This window comes from Ochlerotatus camptorhynchus, unplaced genomic scaffold (genome assembly GCF_037179485.1).
Source record: "Ochlerotatus camptorhynchus isolate MF236.1 unplaced genomic scaffold, CSIRO-AGI_Acam_v1.1 ptg000312l, whole genome shotgun sequence".
Classification (NCBI taxonomy): Eukaryota; Metazoa; Arthropoda; class Insecta; order Diptera; family Culicidae; genus Ochlerotatus; species Ochlerotatus camptorhynchus.
In genome coordinates, this window is record NW_027040800.1 from 2,570,625 (window position 1) to 2,593,912 (window position 23,288).

Consider the following 23,288-nt stretch of genomic DNA (forward strand, 5'->3'; position numbering starts at 1 on the left):
AAAATCTAATATGGCGGCCCCTGGACAGGGAATATGCATCTAAATCTATGCAATATGGGTATCTGCGGAATGGGCTCGCTAAGTGGAAGTGGAAAATTGACATCCGCCGCCAATTTGGAATTCAAGATGGAGGACCAAAATCCAATATGGCGGCCCCGGACAAGGAATATGCATCTTAACCCATGCAATATGGGTATCTACGGAAATTTTGGAATCCAACATGGTGCACCAAAATCCAATATATTGCATGGGTTTAAATGCATATTCCTAGTCCGGGGGTCGCCATATTGGATTTTGGTCCGCCATATTGGATTCCAAAATTCCAGTGGATGGCAAATTTTTTGCTTCCCCTCATCGAGCCCATTCCGTAGATATCCATAGTGCATGGGTTTAGATGAATATTCCCTGTCCGGGGCCGCCATATTGGATTTTGGTCTGCCATATTGAATTCCAAAATGGCGGTGGATGTCGGATTTTTACTTTGACTGTAATACCAATCTATTGATTTTCCGTTTGGTTTTTGTTACCGCAAAATCAGCTAAGGTTAAAATCACCCTTGATTTTCTGCTTTATGATTTTGCTACTCTCAAGATCAGCTAAGATAATATCAGCCTTGATTTTCTGCGGTGTGATTTTTCTACTCTCAAGATTAGCTAAGATAAAATCCGCCGTGATTTTCTGTTTGTGATTTTGCTGATCTCAAGATCAGCAGTGATTTTCAACCGTTCCTGATTTTGGATTTTCTTGATTTTTTCCATCACTGCTACCTCCTAATGCCCAGTCCGCCAGCTGCTGGATAACCCGTGGGGACCACGCACGGTTGTACGCCTTAACATGGCCCATAGATGCGACTTCTACGTGGGAACTATTGTTCATTGCATCCTGAAGGACGTTGCCGAGCCCGGCAAAATACGTCCCGGTTCCTCCCGGTCTGAATGCATGCTGCCGATGATGAAAATTATCCTCTAGGAATCTCATTAGACGGCGGTTCACCATCCGCTCAAGAATCTTGTATAGACAGCAAGTTAGTGAGATGGGGTAGAAGTCCTTTGGAGTTGGACTGGTAACAGCATTTTTTCGGATGGGTTCTATCAGACTATGTGTCTAGTCCAAGAGCATCTCATTCTCCAGCCAGATACTGTTGCGGATCCTCAATTTGAGCATAGACGAAATACGCCAACACCATACCGGTTCTGCTTCAGAGTGACAAGATATCGCCCTCTCAGATATTCAGATTCATCGGGAAAAGCAGACCACTCTCAATGTGTGTCACGCGATCGTCTGTTTACTCGGCAGCAACCATTGTGTGGTCCTCCCCATTTTTCTTCATCAGCAGTTTTTTCAGTCGATGCGTCGTCGACTTTGGAAAGCAACCGTTTCGTGATGAATGTGTGAGTGCTGACCACGTTTTGCGTCCATTGCTGCAATGGAAGCGCTCTGATCCCCGTTGGCGAATCTGCCATACAATGAAACCACTGGAAGCGGCTTCCGTTCTGGTGGAGGAAGCTTATTGGATAGCGGAAGATAAAATGTTTATTGTGTTATACCTTCTTTTTTACTATAGTTTTAAGAATCTTCGGTTCTGTAAAGTTAATTCGGTTGAGCCTTATCAAATAAATTAATTTAAAAAAAAATAAAGGTCATCGATTTTTACTGCAAGAAATCTTGAGCATATAAGAAGGACTGCTACCGGTTGCCTTCCAGATATTAAGACTTATCGAAAAAGTAGCCATTTTCGGGAAGAGGCTCTGCGTTTAAAAGGGTGTAGTATGGAATTCAGAGCAAAGTGGAAATTTGTCAGCACCCGATTGCAAGAAATTCTAGACTTCGTTTTGAAAACTAGCCTTTCTCCTCAAAATTTATATCACCTTTAGTAAAGTGGAAAATATATTTATCAAGCAGGCCTGGGTTCAATCCCAGTCGGTGCCGCCGGGATGTTCTGAGGCATAACATCTCTGATCACGCCTTTGCAGAGGATGATCAAATCCACTATTTTTCTGTTGTTACCCGCATTACATAAGCGGGTGTAATATTTTCAAATCAAAATCAAAGTTGCATAAATGTGTATCGAAGTTAATTTGGACATTCTTTTTAGTACCAACAGTCAACCATGCTAACATGAAAAACCCGAAAAAGTTTGTGTGTGTGTCTGATATGCAACTTACGTACATATCTCCACAACCCGATAGGCTATGATTCCCATCACATTCCGCTCGGTACGAGAGTAGCAAAACAAAAACAAAAACCCCGAACCAAGAGGCAACAACCTGTCCGTTGTGCGGGGCGGTGCGAGGGGGAAGCCACATTTGCCGAATTGAATTCATATGTGCATCGTTATTAGCCGGTTTTCGGAGGCTGTGGCTCGCTGATGATTGTTGCTTGGAGGCTTGGATTGGGAGTCATTTTAAATTTTCATTTTTTGATTACTCCAGCCGTCGGATTATGCAAGGCTTATAATTATAATTGAGTCATTATTGACGTGTGTGTGTGTGTGTTTGCGTGTGTGATTTTGCTGCTAATTATTGATAATCTCTGTATTCTCCCCTCTGGGCAGGTGCCGGATGGCAACCGCGGTGGTCCTCCTTTGTGGACGTTTGAACTAGAGTACCTGCAGATCGTCGAACTAGCTCTATTTAGGTCACAGTAATGATTAGCTTATGCAGGCATAGCTCTACGTATTTTGAAGTAACGAACGGAAAATAAAAGATAGATAGCTTCTCACTGAGATATAGCTTATCAATTTGTCACAGCTTTGACGAACAATGGGTCAGTCGGTGTGTTTCGTCAGAGCCTCTCATGCACGTTGGTTTGCTACGGTATCAAATTGTTCAACGTTGGTACATCAACCATCACTTGCCGCAGATAAAGTACGGGTAAAAATGGTGTGAAATGTATCGGCCAACAAAAGGCGATTGACGGTGTTCAATTTTGTAACGATTTTATTCCAGAGATATTGGTTATTTGAAGTTTCGACACAGTCGTCGGAATTCCTCTGAAAGCGTTCGAACGGAAAATCAACTTGAATGAAATAAAGGTAGCCAATGGGGAAATTGCATTTGATACAGTTCATCTCAACAGAGTCTGCATTGAAGCCAGACACGGGTACCTTCTTCTTGCATAAACCTCGATCCTGCCGCTAAAACCTCCGGCACCCCTAATTGATCGCCTTGATTGCTAAACGCCAACTGCACAGTTTTTCTACTAGAGGAACAATTTTCCAATTTGAAAATCACCCCATTCAACAATCTTACCCGCTGCTACTGATGACAGCCGATCGTAAAACTGCGTGTGATTGCAACGACGATGAAGAAATTGCACCTTAAAATCAAAAATCGCGTAAAAGCACAACAATAAGCAGCTGGCGTTTCATCGTTTAGTTCACAGCTAACGGCCGATGTACCAATTGTTTTGAATTTCTTCCAACCTTCCATCGGTTTGTATTGTGTCTCGTGTCGAAACGAACGCCGGCGGTGGAGATTTTCAATTTTCGGTTACCAACCAACAAATTGGCTAATGAAATTCAAAGTGTGAACGAATTATGCTGAGAATTGGCTGCTGATTGAAGTGTTTCATTTTCCTTTTTCTCTGTTTTTTTTTTCGCAGGCTGGAGCCAGCGGATTTTCCAACTCAGAGGAACGCCGAGATCGTGTGTGGTACGTAATTTCTACCTATCATAGTTTTCTTTTCTGCCCCTAGAAAATCCACGTGCATCCGTGGTGAAGAATGCAACGAGTCGTTTATATCTAGCTCGTGTTACCAATTACCTACGATCTGGTTAAGCTGAAACCATTTTCCCCCTCACCGACAAGGAAGCCAGTCGGTATCGGATGGCGGATTGATTCGATTTCATATTGATGTTGAATAACAATTGGAAAGGTTTTCCGCCATTTGATCGTCCGTTGTCGACGTCGTTACTCACCCGGGAGGTTTTCTTCCACCCGGCATCCTCAGTATCTATATCTGTAACTTGAAATTGTCTGTGTAAGTGACTCAAATTGCCGCAAACCGCAATCTTAATACTGCCCGTGAATGGGGGGAAGAGACAAGGGAGATTGTGCTCAGAGGGATGATTCATCCGAAGTGATTGTTTTGAGTGGCGAAATGAGTCACACATGGTCTCTTTTTAGCAGGTGTTTGAGATAATCGTTCCTCTGTTGTAGGTCCAGACTTTTACATGGTCAAGCGAACGAAAGATCTACGCGTCTCGCTAATTATCTGAACTGTAAATTAGATGGTGTGAATTTGTATTTGCGAACGCAGATTGTGTGTTTTTCCACAGTGACTGGTTGTTTACTACGCTAACAGGAGAACAACAAAAGATTTTGTTGAACAAATTGCAATCTACAGGTGAATATTTTTTTAAAGACTGGAACGCGCAATAATTGGTCGACAATTGTCAAAATCGTTTCTTTCAGTCAAAATTCATATCACAAAAATTTTCTTATTTTTCTTTTGGTAGTTCAATTCATATATTTAAAGGAAAAAATGTTCGTTTATTCTTTTGGTTTGCCAAATCCGCCACCTTCACCTTCATAAACGTTGACAACCCGGCTTGTTTCTTGGCCCGCTGCACAGTAGTATGGAAGGCATTGAGCTTTCCTGCGACGTCCTGGATGGAGAGGTTAGGATTCCGCTTATATTTCACTGCCACCTTCTTCGTCGTCACTGCCACGTCCGAATTACGATTGCCGCCGCTTACAGGCTTCCTAGCGGTCGACAAAAGCTCCTCGAACACTTTTAAAACTTTTGTCACGGTCGATTTGACCACATCCAGCAATGTTGTCAACTTGGCGTGTGAGAACGTCGGATTCTCTTGCTGCGCGAGCAAAATTTTGACACGCTGCTCCTCTTGCTTGGACGTCATTTTGAAAACTGGAGAGCAAACGGTGAAAACTCATCATAGCAACCATTGTATACACACTCAACTTCCAAATACAGCATTTCAGGTTTTTTTTAATGCATTTTTAACAGAAATACACCAATTGGAAGTAGACCAATATTTGTGCGTTCCAGTTTTTAAATACCTATAGTATAATAGTGAGACTCCTATAAAATACTAGATTCACCACATACCAAAAAAATATGAAAATTACATGCGACGTAAACTGTTTTTTTTTTCCTATGTTGGGGACATAATACCACCGCGACCATTACTTTGATCTATTGTGGTGTATCCTCTTTTTATTTATGCCATAACGTAGCGGTAAGCCACTATTGTTTGAGTAACTACCACTACTGTTGTAAGCAATCATCCCAAGCAGGTAATACATTCCTTATGAAATTTATTACCTGATTGGGAGCAGCAGCCCAGATTTCCCAAGGTCTCATCAGACCCTTATCAAGATATCTGCATCGTTTATGAAATAGTGCAACACAGTCACACAGCAAATGTTCAGAGCTTTCACTCTTTAAGTTACAAAAGCGACATTTATCTTCATGAAGTTTACCAATGATTTTCAGGTGATATTTACAAGGACAGTGTCCTGTTATCAAACCAGTGTATGTACTCAAATCTTTTTTTGAAAGATTAGGTAACTTTTGTGTATGAAAAGCGTTCGGCTTTATAAAACGTTTAGATTGCCGAGAATTTAAGGTACTGGTCCAGTTGTACTGTACCTTTGTTTTTTCCCCAGTTTTTTAGCACCATATTTAAAGCACAAAAAGAAAGTCCAAAGAATGGTTCAGGACCGATGAATTTCGTGGATGACCCTATTTTTGCCAATTGATCAGCTTTTTCGTTTCCTTCGATTCCACAATGACCAGGAACCCAATAAAGGTTAACCGTATTTCGACAGGACAGTTGCTGTAATAGTTTAGTACATTCCCACACCAGTTTTGACGTGTAAGTTTTTGATTTCAAAGCATTCAGCGCCGCTTGACTATCTGAACAAATGCATATATTCGCATTTTTATAGTTTCTTTTATGCAAATCGCTGCACATTCTAAGATGGCATATATTTCAGCTTGAAATACTGTCGGCCAATTTCCCATCGACACCGAAAAGTTAACCCCAGGGCCGGTAATACCAGCCCCGACCATATTATCTTGTTTCGAGCCATCTGTATAAAAGATTAATGATCCAGGACTAATATTCAGTCTTCCTGCATCCCAGTCAACGCGAGTCACACAAGGAACTTGGAAATTATGGTTGAAATAATGTCGCTTTAGCATGCAATCTTCGTTCATCAATATTAATGGACTTATCTTAAACTCTTTTAGAATGCTCAAATGTCCAATAAGATCTCCATCGAAGAAATTCATGTGTGAGCCTTAGAGCACTTTTCTCTGCATCCAGTTGAATAAATTGATGAAGAGGAAGGATATTGAGTAAAGCATCCAAGGCTGTAGAGGGAGTATTGCTCCAGTTATGGAAATAGTAGCAAGCCTTTGTAGCTTGTTTAGTTTGACTTGTGCCGTTTGTTGCTTAGTTTTCGGCCACCATATAAGTGAGGCGTAGGTAATCCTGGGTTTAACTATAGCCGAGTATATCCAGTGTATCATATTTGGCTTCAGACCCCATTTTTTTTCCAAACGTTCTTTTGCAGGTCCAAAAAGCATTTGTTGCTTTTCCTATTTGTTGATCAATATGTTTCTTCCAGCAGAGTTTACTATCTAAAGTTACTCCTAAAAACTTTACTTCTAAAGATAGTGACGTCTCCTAGTTTAAGATCATTGATAGAGATTTTACGTCTTTTAGTAAAAGGTACAATAGTTGTTTTTGTAGGATTGATATTCAATCCCTCATCTTTGCACCACGACAGTGTGAATTTTAATGCTTTTTGCATTCTTTCGGAAACAACTTTATCGAATTTTCCACGGACTATAATGACAATGTCATCCGCAAACCCAATTATTTCGAATCCTTGGTGCTTTAGTTTTATAAGAAGGTCATCAACAACTAGGGACCACAGAAGGGGAGAAAGAACACCTCCTTGAGGACAGCCTTTTACAGCTGTTACTTTCACTACTGAATCTCCTAGATTAGCTGATATTTCTCTTTTGGATAGCATTTCTACAACCCAGTTGATTATGTTTTTATTAAAACCACGATTTCTCATGGCGCTTATAATCGACGTGAAAGATGCATTATCAAATGCACCTTCAATATCAAGAAACGTTGCTAGTAGAATGTCCTTAGCCGCAAAGGATTTTTCTATTTTATTAATAAGAGTATGAAGAGCTGTTATTGTTGACTTGCCTGACTGGTAAGCAAATTGTGTCTTACATAATGGTTTATTAAGAAGTATTTCTGATTTGACATATTCATCTATGAGTTTTTCCATTAATTTCAAAAATATTGATGACAGGCTTATTGGTCTAAATGATTTTGGTGAAGATTTATCTCTTTTGTTCGCCTTTGGTATGAATACCACTGGGACTTGTCTCCATTTTTTTGGGATGTATCTCAATAAGAAACTAGACTTGAACAATTTAACTAAAACAGGAATTATTATAGATTTACAATTTTGAATATGTGCTGGAAAAATTCCATCTGGGCCAGGGGATTTGAAAGAACTAAAAGAATCTATCGCCCATTCAATTCATGAGTTTGTAAATATTCTAATGGCAAAGTTTTCAGCCTCTTCATTTGACATTTCTAGCCCACATAGTGAGACATTTGTTTCGGTAGATCTATCACGTTCACCACGGTCTGAAGATGTGGCACTTTGCATGCAATCATGATTTTGTAGTTGATCAAAAATTCAAGAAAATTCACTAAGTATCGTACGCTTTCGCTGAAACGTCACTACGTTAGGCTCAATTATGAGTTCAAGCGAGTTAGCCGTCGATGCTATTCGCGATATCAACGAGGGATTCAGAGGAAACTCAAGTCGCACCCGAAGTCATTCTGGAATTACGTAAATGAGCAGCGCAAGGAATCCGGCCTACCTTCTTCAATGGTGTTGAATGGAGCAGTTGCTTCCACTCCTCAGCAGATCTGTCGCTTGTTTTCTGAGAAGTTCGCCAGTGTTTTCACGAATGAGAGATTAACTGACGAACACGTTACCCTAGCAGCTAGTAATGTTCCACTGTACGGTCAAACATTGGGTGCGATGGATGTCAACGTCGAGATGATTTCCACTGCCGCATCACAACTCAAGTCGTCCTTCAATCCAGGACCCGATGGCGTTCCATCCGTATTCCTGAAAAAGCATATCGCCAGCTTGCTGATGCCCATGCTTCACCTAATTCGATTGTCCATCTCGAGTGGTACATTTCCATCTTGTTGGAAATTCGCACATATGTTTCCTATCCACAAAAAGGGCAGCAAACGGGATGTGGACAATTATCGTGGAATTACGTCGTTGAGCGCAGTTTCGAAGTTATTCGAGTTAGTCATCATGGAGCCTCTACTCTCTCATTGTAAGCAGTATCTAAGTGGTGATCAACACGGCTTCACTTCCGGTCGTTCTACTTCCACAAATCTGCTGTGTTTAACATCGTATCTTACGGAAAGCATGGCAGAGAGGACTCAAACAGACGTCATATACACCGACTTGTCAGCTGCCTTCGATAAGCTAAACCATGCCATCGCGATTGCCAATTTACATAGACTTGGGGTCAGCGGCAACCTCTTGCGATGGTTTCGTTCATATCTCACTGATCGGCAACTGATGGTTGCCATTGGTGACAACCGGTCCAATATCTATCTAGCTACGTCAGGAATACCTCAAGGAAGTCACCAGGGACCTTTGGTTTTCTTACTCTACTTCAATGACGTGAACTTGGTCATCGAAGGCCCACGACTATCGTATGCAGACGATCTTAAAATCTACCTACGAATCCACTCGATTGATGACTGTCACTTCCTTCAACGTCAGTTCGAAGCCTTTGCCAGCTGGTGTAACTTGAACCGAATGGTGGTTAACCCCACTAAGTGTTCAGTGATCACTTTTACTCGGAAGAAAGAACCAATCACATTTGAATACAAACTTATCGGCACTATAATCGACCGTGTGAACCATGTGAAAGATCTGGGTGTTATTCTAGATTCTCAACTTACGTACAAGCAGCACATCTCGTACGTTGTCGACAAGGCGTCTAGGACGTTGGGATTTATCTTCAGGATAGCAAAGAATTTCTCCGATATCTACTGTTTGAAGTCTCTGTACTGTTCCTTGGTGCGATCCATTCTGGAATATTGTTCTGTGGTCTGGAGTCCAAACAATGGTGCTGAGAGAGTTGAGTCCGTTCAACGCCGTTTTCTTCGATTCGCTCTGCGGAAGCTGCCTTGGAGAGAACCATTTCATCTGCCCAGCTATGAAAGTCGTTGCCAGCTGATTGATCTGGAGCCTCTCCGAAATAGAAGAGACACCTCTAGGGCCCTGTTCATTGCGGACACTTTACAAGGTAGAATTGATTGCAGTGCAATCTTGGGGCAAGTCAACATTAACGTCCAACCCCGTGCGCTACGTAACAACGTTATGCTGAGATTGCCACTTCAGCGCACAAACTATGGCATGAACGGTGCAATAGGTGGGCTGCAACGAGTGTTCAATCGAGTCTCGGGCATCTTCGATTTCCATATGCCTCGACAGCTGCTACGAAGATACTTCTCATCGTTCTTTTCTGGCACAGTTAACCGTGAATGATTGTGTGTTTTATTTATGTATTTTATTCTTAGTTTTTATTTTTTGATTTGATTTTTACCTATATAAGTTACTTAAACCATCATTGGGGCTTTACACAGCCTGTTGATGCAGACAAATAAATAAATGATCATCAGTAGGAAGGGACCCTGGATAATGGGTTTGCATCATCAGTTCCAGAGTTTCTTTTGAGTTTTCAGTAAAATGTCCGTCAGTCTTTTTGAGAGTTCCAAGACCGTTAGAATGATATTTTGAGAGAACTTTTTGAAGTCTTGCAATTTCATGAGTGTTTTCTATGTTTTCACACATGTGTCTCCAATCTTTCCGCTTGGATCTTCTTATTTCTCTGTTATATTCAGTTAACGCCTCTTTATATTGAGACCAGTTTGAAGTAAATTTTGCACGGTTGAATAGTTTCCTAGCTTTTTTCCGTAATTTTTCTAATCTATCATTCCACCAGGAAACATCTCTATTAGTCGAGCGCTCCTTTGTAGGACAACTGGCATTGTAAGCCTGATTCATGTTAGTTATTAAGTCATTAGCAACTTTTTCTAGCTTTGTAATGGTATCAATATTATTGAAAATGGGTTCATGTTGACTCTTCATAATTGTGCTATATAGTTCCCAATTTGTTTTACGAGGATCTTTATAAACCTCCTTCAGTATATCATTAGCCTTAAATTCAAACATAATTTGTTTATGATCAGATAAAGAAATTTCGTCTGATACATGCCAATTTACTATTCGATCAGAAAGTATTGAACTACAAAGAGTAAGGTCCAAAACTTCTTCCCTTATCGCATTAACAAATGTCGGGGAGTTCCCTTTGTTACATATGTCAATATTATGTTGTGAAATGAAATCAAATAGACACTCACCCCTTTTGTTGATTCCGGAGCTGCTCCATATCGTATGATGGGCGTTTGCATCACATCCGATGATAAAAGCCTTATTTTGGTTTCTGCAATGAGAGACGAACGCTGCAACTTCTGGAGGAGGTGCATCTTCAATATCGCCAGGAAAATATGCGGATGCCACGTAGAGCATCGTTTTTCCTTTTGTCGTTGGCACCTCTAGTGAAACTGCAGCAATATCTCTATTGATGAATTCTGTAATTGGTGTAATTTTGGCATTAATATTGACAAGAATTGCAGCTCTTGGCATGAGCTGAGAATTGTCATATATTAACTTACACGGTTGTGTAGGCATTCCTAAGATCCTGCTTTTATAAGTCCAAGGCTCTTGAAGTAAGGCTACATCCAGTTTTCCTTTGATAAATGTTTTGCTGAGAATAGCTGAAGCTGCCTTTGCGTGATGAAAGTTTTCTTGTATAAACTTAATGCTTGTTCCAGTCATTTTTGTGAGTTTGATATATCTTGAAGGGCATTTCTAACTGCCTTTATTCTAGTTTCGGTCGATGTCCAAGACGATCATCTTTATTCAAACTCGAATTTGATTCGGAGCATAAGGCGGGCAACGCAGAATTTCCAATATTCTTTGTTCCACTACTTTCTTGATGACACTCATGAGCATTGTGAAAACATCCCTCAACATTTGCAGTAGCATTGCAGCTTTCATCAGGTTCACTGTTAGTGATGCCGCTAGCTTCTGTACCTCGTTGATTTGTCTCACGCATCTCAGCATCCTCGAAAATTTCGTGAATTCTAGAACTTGTATTGGACTGTTCTGAATCGCCCTTTTCCTTTTTGCCACCGAGTTGTTGTGATTCCTCATTATTTCCTGATTTCCTTGAGGATTTTTTTCAACAACTCCGAATTTATAATCCAAAGTGAAATCGCATTTTTCTAAAGTCTCCATGGAAACAGCATCAACAGTAAAGACAAGTTCAACGTGATACTGTTTAACTGTATATCTTTTAAGGATCTTCCAAGCGTCAACCATTAATCCTTCATTTTGGCTTTCCACGAAGGCAAGGATATCCTCATTTGTGTCCTCTACACTTTGTGGGAAGAAACCCAGTAAAATTTCCGGCCTAGGTATGTCTTTTTCTTCAATTACAATGAGGCATGCTTCTTCCCATGGCTTAATGCTGGGAATTGTAGCCTTCAACCAGTCAACCGTATCCTGGTTTTTACAAATGATGATCATATGCCCTGGTCTGAAAAAGCAATTGCCAAACTTTGGTTTGGTTTGTTCCTTCCTTTGCTCTGCTACTTTTCTTAGTATTGCCTTTTGGGTAGCAACTAATTGTTGTGTTGTAAGTTCTACATGAGGATAACCATCGGGCAAAATTCCAATCCTGATAGAGTTTAATACCTCGCTATAAAATGCTTTATTGGAGACATTAGTGGCCTGCTTAGGAGTAGACGATTGTCTAACATCTCCTCTTCTAGCTGTGTCCAACCTTGACTGTACCGAGGACTTCGCTTGAGATGCATTTCCTCTATCAGAATCGAGAGCAACCCTTTTCGGTGGATTGGTTTCGCTCGAGTTAGACTCGCTCAGCTCCGCATTTCTACGACGCTTGTTCGGATCAGAATATGGTACTTTAAAAGGCTTCGCAGCCAGTACCCGAGCCTCATCATGGCTGTGACCATGAGATATCAAGTATTTGGACCTCTTTTTTCCGGCTCCATTGAGGCGTTTAGCCTTTTTATCGGATAGGGTCACAACCTCCGTGGGTGTTTCAGGGCCCTTGGAATTGAGCTGAGCAGAATTGTCAGCAGTAACAGCATTAGCATCAATAGCAGCAGCAACTGCCGTAGGAGCATTGAACTCCTTTCGCATCTTCTTACTTCCATAAATTTCCTCGTGGGACTTAGCAGCAGCAGATACCGACAACAGAGTAACGTTAATACGGTCCTCATAATCGTCGTCATCATCGTAAACATCGTCGACATCATCACGCCTGGGTGAATCGAGGATTGACGAGGAACATGACTCTATTTCCTCCAGCGAATTATTTCGCAACTGATCCTCTACGTAAACTGTTACAAACGATACAAAAGGAGCATGTAATTTTACAGCTTTTGGTATGTTACTGCTTCAAACACGTAAATTTTATAGAGTCAGGGAAACACGTCTGTTTGGTCGTAGTGAATGTTCAAGAAATTAATTTTAAACTGATTGGCATGGCTAGCTACTTCAGGTTGCTTCATCTATCACTTCTCCTCAACGTGAAGTCCAAGTCAATTACGACAATACGCCACCTTTGTAGCACCTAGCGGCTTCGTCATGATAGCAGCTATCATATCAGCGGTTGGTGTGTAGTTTACCTTTATTACTTTCTTGTTATTCAAATCTCTGATGAAGTGAATACCATCTTGCTACGCAGGATTGCTGCTTCGCCGCCCAGGAAATTGTTGCTCCACCAAGCTGGAACAAAAAACCGGAATTTGGTTTTCAATCAACGGTATTTCCTGCCCAATCTGCATCTACGAAACCAATCAGTTCTTCGTTACTTCCTTCCAAATGCAGCTTCAGATCACTGGTACTGCTAAGATAGCGTAAACCTCGTTTTGCTTCTATCCAGTCAGCTGCAGTGGGGTGACTTACTTTTCTGCCGAGAATGGAAGCACAGATGGCAATGTCCGGTCGAGTGTTGACTGCGAAATACAGCAGACCTCCAAGCAAACTTTGGAAATTATCCTTGGATTGTAGCTCTTCGCTCTCCTCCTTCTGTTTTAGAAATCCAGGCTCCATCGGCACTTTTGATGGTCGGGCATCCTCCATTTGGAAACGAATTGCAAGTTTCTTGATCTTCATTCTTTGATTCAATGTGTAGCCATGTCTAGTTTTCTCCTTTTCCATACCCAGAAAATGCTTCACATCACGAGCATGTCATCGAAATAAAGGGCGAACACGAAATTATTGCGACACCGAAAATGTCATGCCAATTTTCTTATAATGTTTAGAATCAAACCAAACCGCTCCTGGAACCGCTTCAACACTCTGGAGACGGTTGAATGGTGAATGTTCAACATTTTTCCCAACTGCCGGTGCGACAGGTCAGGAAATTCCAGGTCTTTGGAAAGAATTTGTTCTCTCAACTCGCGTTGGTTCACCTCCATTTTCGTTGAATCGAAAAACACGACTTCGAGTTTGACAGCATGTACACAATACACATCAATGAGAAGGTGTGCAAAATTTGGTTGATTTTTACCAATGGTAACAAAGTTATGCCCTGTTGAATGTGTCGCAATAATTTCGTATTCGCCCTTTAGATGAGGATAAAACATGATTATCCATTCTCGTGACGCACGTAGAGACATGGGTCAGCGTCTGAGGGCTTAAATCCGATCTCCTTGACTCATGCATCTATCTTCCTGTTCCACATCCTTGCCGACTGCTTGAGTCCATACACACTTTTCCAACGTTGGCCTCAAATCCGGGAGGCTCCTTCATAAAAATTGTCTCGTTCAGATCACCGTAAAGGTAGGCTGTCTTCACGAGCAGATTCCACATTCCAGCAACCGTCAAGAGGGTCCTTAGTGTCACTTGCTTTGCCACTGGAGTGAAAACCTCGTCATAATCAGTTCCATACTTCTGCGTAAAACCTTGTGCTACCAATCGAGCCTTAAAACGCACAACCTCACCTTTTTCATTTTCTTTCCTCGTGTAATTCGTCAGCACCCAAGTTTTATTGTCCTGCAGCGACTTAATTTCCTCCTCCATTGCAGTTTTCCATTCATTCCAGTACGGGCTCTTCATTGCTTCTGCAACACTTCGTGGATCACTCTTTGTTTACTGCAGCATTCGCTCCATAACGCAAAGGTGGAGACCCTTCGCGTCGATCGTCTGATACCGTATCCTTCAACTGCGACCGCCTCCTCCAGATCATTGTATTCTTCACCGACAATAGTGTCATCAACATCCGTCAGCAAGCTGCTACTTATAGCTTCGAAAAAATCGTCATCCGTTTCAATGCAGGAGTTGATGGTTTCGTCCTTGTTTTCCGGAATACATTCCCCATGGATCGTAGCTTGAATCTTTCGCAGAGGGTATTAGATCAAGTTTTCGTCTTTTTCGGCACAGGTATCTTGATGTTGACCAGGAACGAACCTGACGTCTCGGCTGACCACCAGTTTGTGCGTTGTTGGATCAATCATCAGATAACCATTATGATTTGAAGAATAGCCAACGAACAACATCTTCACCGCCTTCGGTTACAGCTTTGTCCGTTTCTCCTTTGGCACGTACAAAAATGAAGGCGTCCCAAATATCTGCAGATGCCTTAGGTTCGGTTTCTCGTTATTTCATAATTCGTACGATGCCTCCTTCAGCGCCGCAGTTGGAAGCATGTTTTGAATGTCGTTTTCCGTGTTAACAGCTTCCGCCCAACATTTGTACGGTTGTTTTGCATCCAACAACATACACCGCGCCATTTCCACCAACGAACGGTTCTTGCGTTCAGCTATTCCGTTTTGTTGTGGAGTATACGCCGTCGTGAACTGCTGCAATATTCATTCTGCCTTACAAAATAACCTCCATCGTACCGCTCTTGTAGTCGCCACCTTGATCCGAACTGTTTGAAGAAATTCACTGCTTCTGACTTGTGCTTCAGGAAATAACCTGTCGTGAATCTACTGAAGTCATCGATTATGGTAAGAAAATATCAACATTCTCCAGGGGTTACCGTATTCATCGGATCGCAAATAGCACTGTGTACCAAATTCAGAGCAGCTTTCAACTTTCGCTTCGCTTTCTTCGGAAAAGGCCTTTCTTGCCTTCAATGCAACAGTCGCAAATAATGTTTTTCATGCCACAATCTCGCATACAAATTCCACTTGCCAAAGTTAATTTCTTCAGCTTTTGGATCGCTTCATTGTCACGCCTAGCTTTCGATGCAGTCAGGAGAATGACTAACCTGCATCGCCTGAACAGTCTCTTGAGTACTTTTGACGTATTATAATCCAGTCCTCGCTGTCGCAGTCGCAGCCACTCTTCCTTCTTTCTCGATGATGCATTCTTCTCAAACACAACCTTGACACCTTTTACAGTAAGCTTCATTACAGACAACAAATTTTCCTCCAAATCCGGCATGAACAATGTATCGTTAAACTTTAAAACTCGAATTCGTCCATCTTCATCCGTAGTTTATAGTCGACACGTTCCAACTCCTTTCGAAAAAATCTTCTTACCGTTTGCAAGCGTAACTTCCACAATGACACTCGGGTCAATCTTCTAGAACTTGGATTCCTCATTGCACATATGGGATGATGCTCCTGAGTCCACTATTAACTGCAAAGGGAACCAATCATAATCCTTTGTCGAAAATGCAAATTCAGAACTTCCTTCATCCGCTAGTTTCGCCTTTTGATACGATGTCTCTTGTAACTGCTTTGATTTTCTGCAGCTTCGTCTACTGATGACAATCTCGCTGCTTATGTTCGGGCTTCTGACAGAAGTGACAGGCAATTGGCTTTTTTATGATACTCCACCTAAGCGCCACTTTCCAACATCCCATGGATTTCCGCCGAGCTACTTCATCCACATGTTTGCCGCGAACAAATTCCATGGTCAACCTCGCGGTGACCAGCGTGGAGAAAGAATCAGGAAGACTACTGAGCACCAAATTCACCTGTAGATCCTTGCCGAGCTCTTGACCAGCGATCGCGAGTTTCAAAAACAATTTTTCCATCCGGCTGACATATGCTCCAATATCTTCACCATCGACATACTCCATGCGCATCACCTTTTTCAGGATCGTCGTCTTACTTGTTCGTCCTTTTTTCTCGTGGACCCTCTGGATAGATTCCCAAGCTTCCTTCGCAGACTTCGTTTTCTTGATCAAACAGTACTGAGTTGGTTCCACAAGTAGCCCAATCGTGGCTCTCGCTCGCTTGTCACCTTCGTCCCAATTTGTTAACACCGCTGCGTTGCATGGAGCCCTTTCGGTTTGTGTTTGAGCCGTTGGCCGTACTCCTGGATCGACGAACCTCCAAAGCTGCTCTCCAACCAGCAATAAGTCCACTAATGTGAGTTATGGAACGTAAACAATGTTCAGGACCCAAAAAAAAGAAACTTGACGAAAAGTGCGTTTGGTTGAATTGATTTTCTTTAACCCTTTTAGTCCCATTTTTCACTTAAGCTTATTTTAAGGAAATACTAACACTTTTTGATAGAATACGCCTACTTAAGTACAAACACAAGTACAAACACGGGAAGATATTTTTTTGTGATGTTCTGGGACGTTCAAATTATTATGGAGTTCAGATCAAATCATCTTCCAGATCAACCATGACTTATACAAGGTACTTAGTAACGAAACATCTCTGTTCGATGTACGAAGGAGTATCTGCGCCATCTGTACTTCAGTTTTCATCGCACATCGAATAGGAATCCCTCGTTAGACGAGCTCGACATAAAATCAACGATGCGTTTGAAAAAACGCCATATTGAGCAACATAGAGACCGCCTAGCTTTCGACTATCCATGATATAAAAAGGCCTGCGAGACGTCACGTTGTTCTCTTTTTTGACATCTGGCAGGCCTGCCGTAATCTGAAGTGAAATACAAGTAAAGTGAATTAAGGCAGAGTGAACACAGTGAAAAGTTAAATTTTAATTACTCACCAGTAGTGTTGTGGTTGATTTACTGATTGTGACCGCCTTGGTGTCCTGCGAATCCAGAAACTGCAAGTGAAAAGACTTACCTGGTACAATTTCTCCGCTTCTCCTACTCTGCTATCAACATTGATCCTTCGAACCGGATGGCCGTCGAACTCCGGTTAGGACGTTACCGTGCGCTATTCTGATCTCGAAGTCATACCACGTGCTACGATCTGCCACTGCTCGTCGCTCTGCTACTTCAGACACCTCGCTGCAGTTTTACTCATACAAGGCACTTGTTTTGCTTACGTCATTCCAACTTGTTGTGAAGCTCGTGGACGGATACAATGAAGATACCGAATGGCACGAAGTGCCCGTGAGGTTGGAACACCTTGTCACAGTTTGGAACGAATTTGATGCCGTCCAAGGAGAACTCGAAACGTTAGACGATTCCCATATCGAAGCGCATTTGAAAGATCGCATCGCCTTCGAGACCTCTTATTTTAAAGTAAAGGGGTTCCTTCTTTCCATTAATAAAACACCACCTACGCCAGGTTCATCGTCGAGTTCTCAATCACATTCACAATTCTTCTCTACAACGTGCCATGTACGGCTGCCGGATATTAAACTGCCTTTGGAACACAGTACTCCGACCGATGGTTAAATTTCCACAATCTATTCATGTCGTTAGTCCACTCATCGCATGAGCTTTCCAACATACAGAAGTATTATTATCTGCGCTCGTCACTCACCGGTGAAGCTCTAAAACTTGTGCAAACGATCGCCATCTCAGCCAACAACTACATGGTTGCGTGGAACCTCCTTCTCGATCACTACCAGAATCCTATAAGATTAAAACAGTGGTATGTCGATTCGCTCTTCGAATTTTCACCAATCGAACGAGAATCAGCGACTGAACCTCACTCATTGGTGGAAAAGTTCGAGACTAATGTCAAAATACTCAAGTAGCTCGGAGAGAAGACGGAGTATTGGGACCTCATCCTGAGTACTGTTCCACGAAGGAAGCTGTTACGTTTCATGACCTCACAACCTTCATACAGCGTCGCGTCACTGTTCTGAAAACGCGAAGACCAATGTAGTTTCAGTACCGACCCTAGTCAAGAAACCGGTTCAGCGGCCAGTTTCCAGCCATGGGGCAATCCAGGTCATTGCAAGGAAATGCCTTGTGTGCTCTGAAAATCATCCATTGTAACATCGACGATAAAGATAAGGAGATCCGACGTCACCAACTTTGCAGGAATTGTCTGCGCAAGGGCCAACAGGCAAGCGACTGTCCGTCATCAAGCACGTGTCGAAAGTGCAGAGGCGACCACCACACACAAATCTGCACCCAATCTGGATCTAGTTCGTTCAATGCTAAGTCCTCAGAACCATCTCCACTAACGGACGCCGTTGTTCAGCCTACAACCAGCCAACCATCGGCGTCGATTTCGGTGGCTCTAACTGAAGTTTCCAGCCACGTTTCTGCAGGAGGTAAGCCAAAACGAGTCTTGCTTGCTACAGCAGTCATTATCATAATTGACCAGAGCACTACTTGATTCAGGTAGCGAATGCTCTTTTGTAAAAGAGTCGTTCTCCCAACTCATCAAGACACGGCGTAAAATAGTTCAGCTACCTATCTCCGGAATTGGTCAGTCAGCTGCACAGGCACGCAGCATAATTTTCACCACCGTCAGCTCAAGGGTTAGTGAATACTCCACCTCCGTGGAACTTCTCGTTATCCCGAAGGTAACCATTGACTTGCCATCAACATCTTTCGATGTCTCGACCTGGAATATACCCCCGGAAGTCCAGTTGGCCGACCCTGCATTCTACAAAACTAGTTCCATCGATATCGTTATGGGAGCTATTTTACGATTTTTTCAATGTAAGTGGTAGAATCGAGCTTGGTAGCAACCTTCCAGCCCTCGTCAACTCTGTTTTCGGATGGGTAGTCACGGGAAGATGCGCAACCAATCAAACTTCAGCTGGCGTAGTAGCAAACCTGGCCATGGTCGCTGAATTGCACCAACAAATACCACAACACCATGTCTCTTTATTGAGGAAGCCGCATGTGAGGAACATTTCCAAAAAACGGTCACTCGTAACTCAGAACCGTTACATAGTCCTTTTACCTGTGAAGGAAAACATTCTCCTCAACCGTCGCACAGCCTTTATGGATGAGTAGTTCGCATTTGAGCACATGGAACGCGTCCAGGACTACCGACAGCCACTTGAAACGGTCTATCATCTTCCCCACCACGCAGTAATCCGTGAGGATAGCGCTACGACTAAAGTCCGCGTAGTCTTCGACGCCTCTTGTCGGACTATGAATGGACCATCATTAAACGATGCCCTAATGGTTGGGCCAATTCTCCACCCGTCCTACGTTCGATCCTTTTGCTATCACGAGTACATCCAGTAATGATTGTTGCGGACATGAAGCAAATGTTCAGCCAACTCAACTATTGCGCATTGTATTCAGATCTTTATATAGATTATGCACATCATATACGTCTCAATTTCATGTGTGTAAGATGTTCTCGGTTCTTCAAATTGTCCAGGAGTTCAGGCTATTTGACCTATTGGATCAATCAAGCCCTGCACGGCGTTCTCAGTGACGACACATGTCTAAAAATGTTCACTGAGTTTATAATATATTTTGAGGTACATACGATGCTCAAAGTTCCCCAAATTATCCTAGAGTCCAGATAAAATAATCTACTAGATCAACAATGATTGATAAGAGGCCCTTAGTAACGCATCATCTTCAAATAGGTTCACAGAGATCATGGACATCATTTACGTTTTAATTCCATGTGTATAAGATATTCTAGATTCTCCAAATTGCTCTGGAGTCCTGATTACTTGATCTTGCTTGAACCGGTAGATCAAATAGTCTGAACTCCAGGACAATTTGGAGAACCGAGAACATCTTGTACACATGGAATTGAAACCTTAATGATGTGTATAATCTCTATGAACTTGCTTTTTCGTATCTAAGGGCATTGCATCAGTCATTGTTGATCTGGTATAGATAAATAGAATTGAACTCCAGGATAATTTGAAGAACTTTCAGCATCTTTTAAACATCAACATAGATTGTAAGTGAGGCGAAAAAACGCTATGAACATATTTGGGCAGGTGTCGACACTGAGGGAATCGTACAGGCGTTGGTTGATCCATAAGATCAAAAAGTCTGAACTCTAGGACAATTTGGTGAACCGAGAACATCTTAAACACATAGCAATGAAGCGCAAACGATGTTCACAATCTCAATGAACCTGTTTGGAGTTGTTTCGTAACTAAGGGCATTGTATCAGTCTTTGTTGATCTGGTAGATCATTTGATCGGAACTCCAGGATGATTTGGAAATTCTTGAGCATCTTGTGTACTGCAAAATGGATTATAAATTATACACAAAAACTCTATGAACATGTTTGGGTAGGTGAGGACATCGCACAGATCTTGGTTGATCTATTAGACGTCAACACGATTCTAAAAATACCCATAATGAAGGGTATTTGACAATGTTTCCCAATTTTTATGTAACCGGAAGTCGCCATATTGGATTTTAAAATGGCGTCGGACATCTATTACCTCCCTTAGCTCAGTCTGTAAAGGCGCAGCTACAAAGCAAGACCATGCTGGAGGTGGCTGGGTTCGATTCCCGGTCCGGTCTAGGAATTTTTCGGGTTGGAAAATTTTTCGACTTCCCTGGGCATAGAGTATGATGTTGTACTTGCCACACAATTATACAAATGCAGAAATGGTACAGGCATCGAAAGCTCTCAATTAATAACTGTGGAAGTGCATCTAGAACACTAAGTTGAGAGCACGCAATAAGCTAATATGCGATATGCAATAAGCTTGAAATGCGAAGAAAAAGAAGAAGATCTATTGCTGGTTTCTAGACGTCCCCACGATTTTAAAAATATCCATTATTCGACAATTTTTCAATGTTTTTATACAACCGGAAGCCGCCATCTTGAATGGCAAAATGGCGTCGCGCATTGATTTTTGGTCCCTAGATGTCATCACGATTTCAAAAATACCATGTTGATGGGTTTTCAAGAATGTTTCCTGATTTTTAAATAACCGGGAGCCGCTATTTTGGATTTTAAAATAGCGTCGGACATCGATTTTCGGTATTTACACGTCATCCTAGTTCTGAAAATATCCATACTTTAAGGACAGACATCATTTTCCGGCATCTACTTGGTTCTCGTTCCAAAATATAAACAGTATCAGAGATGGGATGAGGGATTCTATCATGATAGACTGAGAGAGAATCTATCAAATAGAAACTTATCACTGGGATAGGTCTCTATCTGATAGGTGATATTATCACTATATTAAGTCAGTTCCCGCACCTGCGACAACTTGCATATTTTGTGCAGAAAGCTGTTCTTGTGGTTTCTGCTCTTGCTTCCCTGGATGTGCTGGAATAAAGCTATTGACCACTACTAATGTGACATTCCATTGAGAATCCTGTTGCATGCAGTAAACTTTCCACCCTTTCAATTGTGGTTCCAACCGAGATGAAAGTGTGCCCTTTTCAACAAACTGTCCTCATTCGACGTCCCTCTCGCTGCTCCGGTCTCCGGTCGTACTTCACTTTTGCACATCATTAACAACCAATCTACTACTGAACTTGCGACCACAGCATCGTCTGACCCTAACCTCGTCAATACCAAATTTGCTTCAGTCTTCCTGACTGACGACCCGAAAAGCAGGTCAAACACGCTACTGCTCAGCCCAGCCATCCGTCATCTGTTGTCGCCCGCCCAAATCCAATCCGCATACATATACAAGTGTGTTCATCGGCTGCGGTCGTGACCCATAAAACTGTCTCAGTCGACACAGTCTTGTCGAGGTTCGATTTCCTCCTTTGCTCACTTCTACTACCTACTGCCTGCCGGACCATTAAAGTAAATACCCGCTGTCGTGCGGCGATGCGGCGGCTGTGGTGGGGGTGCTTCTGGTTCATGTTGGTCACTGTTTTGGTCAGTGTTATTAGGTCACCGTACTAAGTAAAGTAAAGCGCAATTGAAGGTGGGCGAATGTTCGCGTACAATGATTGATCTTTTTTGGACATCACTGGTTTCCTGTCATATTTGAAATGTGATTGATGAGGTTGGAGACTATGGGCGGTTGTCGTGGGAAATCTCTTTCGATGAAACAAAAAAAAAAAAAACCATCGCCATTGACGAAGTGAACGTAGACCTAATTAATTCGCCCTTTGTTACATCATACCTACTGGCCATCGGCACTGCAAGGGACGCATTCATCCGTTCCAAGCGATCTAAATTTAGTTTACTCATTATGCAAAATCCAATTACGGATGCAAATGCACCTTCACGCGCTGACTGGGGCAGCAAATGGCGAAGGAGGAAAAAAAACTAGAGCATTCCATCAATGGAAGTGGCGTTTGTGATAAAAATAAATTCCACTCCTCGTTAGAAGGCGTCTCATGTGCGCATCCATGTGTACTTGGGACACTCGATGAGAGCCTTCGAGAGGGATTCAATTAATGGCTTATAAATAAGCATATGATTTGTACAACTGCTACTGCCAATTACGGTCTTTTGAACTTTCCAACCTGGCATATCTGCTCAATAAATTGACTCGTTATCACACTTCCACAGACAATTATATCAAATTCGACCATATGCGTATCCAACAGATCAAAGCAGGATTCGAATCCGAATGAACAATATGAAACTCACTAACCAGATCTTCCACTGAAGAACAACGGATCACAGCTCGATGAACACAATCGAAGATAAAGGGCATGACGACAGTCTGTTTTTATGTGTGTTTTTCCCTCTTTGTTATACACTTTGAATTGAAGAAGAAGAAGGAAAAAACCTTTCAGACCAGAATAACGAAATTATTCGCTTCAGCGAACTGTCACGTCGAACGGAGACGTCTTTTGGAGTTTGTTGATCAGCAATGGTACTCACAGTCAGTGGTAAAAAAATAATAAAGCATGAAAACAACTAGTCTGGTGTTCTCTTTTGCGTATTTTGCAATCAGACAAAATGGAGCAAATGGACTTTCTGCTCTGAATATTTTTCCATGAAAAAAAAAATATCGAAAGGAAGTCGCTGGGAGACGATAGGTTGTCTCTTTGTTGTTTCACTTTCAAATACTTATATCGAGTAGGATAGAATTTGAGCAAGCA

The 23,288-nt window shown here is 42.1% G+C and overlaps 1 protein-coding gene across 1 annotated transcript in view; it reads left to right on the forward strand.

Moving 5' to 3' along the window:
* The window catches only part of LOC135707429 (uncharacterized), a 106,632-nt gene that overhangs the window by 59,480 nt on the left and 23,864 nt on the right, over positions 1-23,288 (forward strand). Inside the window, exon 2 of the mRNA XM_065229255.1 lies at positions 3,604-3,653. The gene's annotated coding sequence lies outside the window, so the exon portion shown is untranslated. The remainder of the gene's footprint in view (positions 1-3,603; positions 3,654-23,288) is intronic.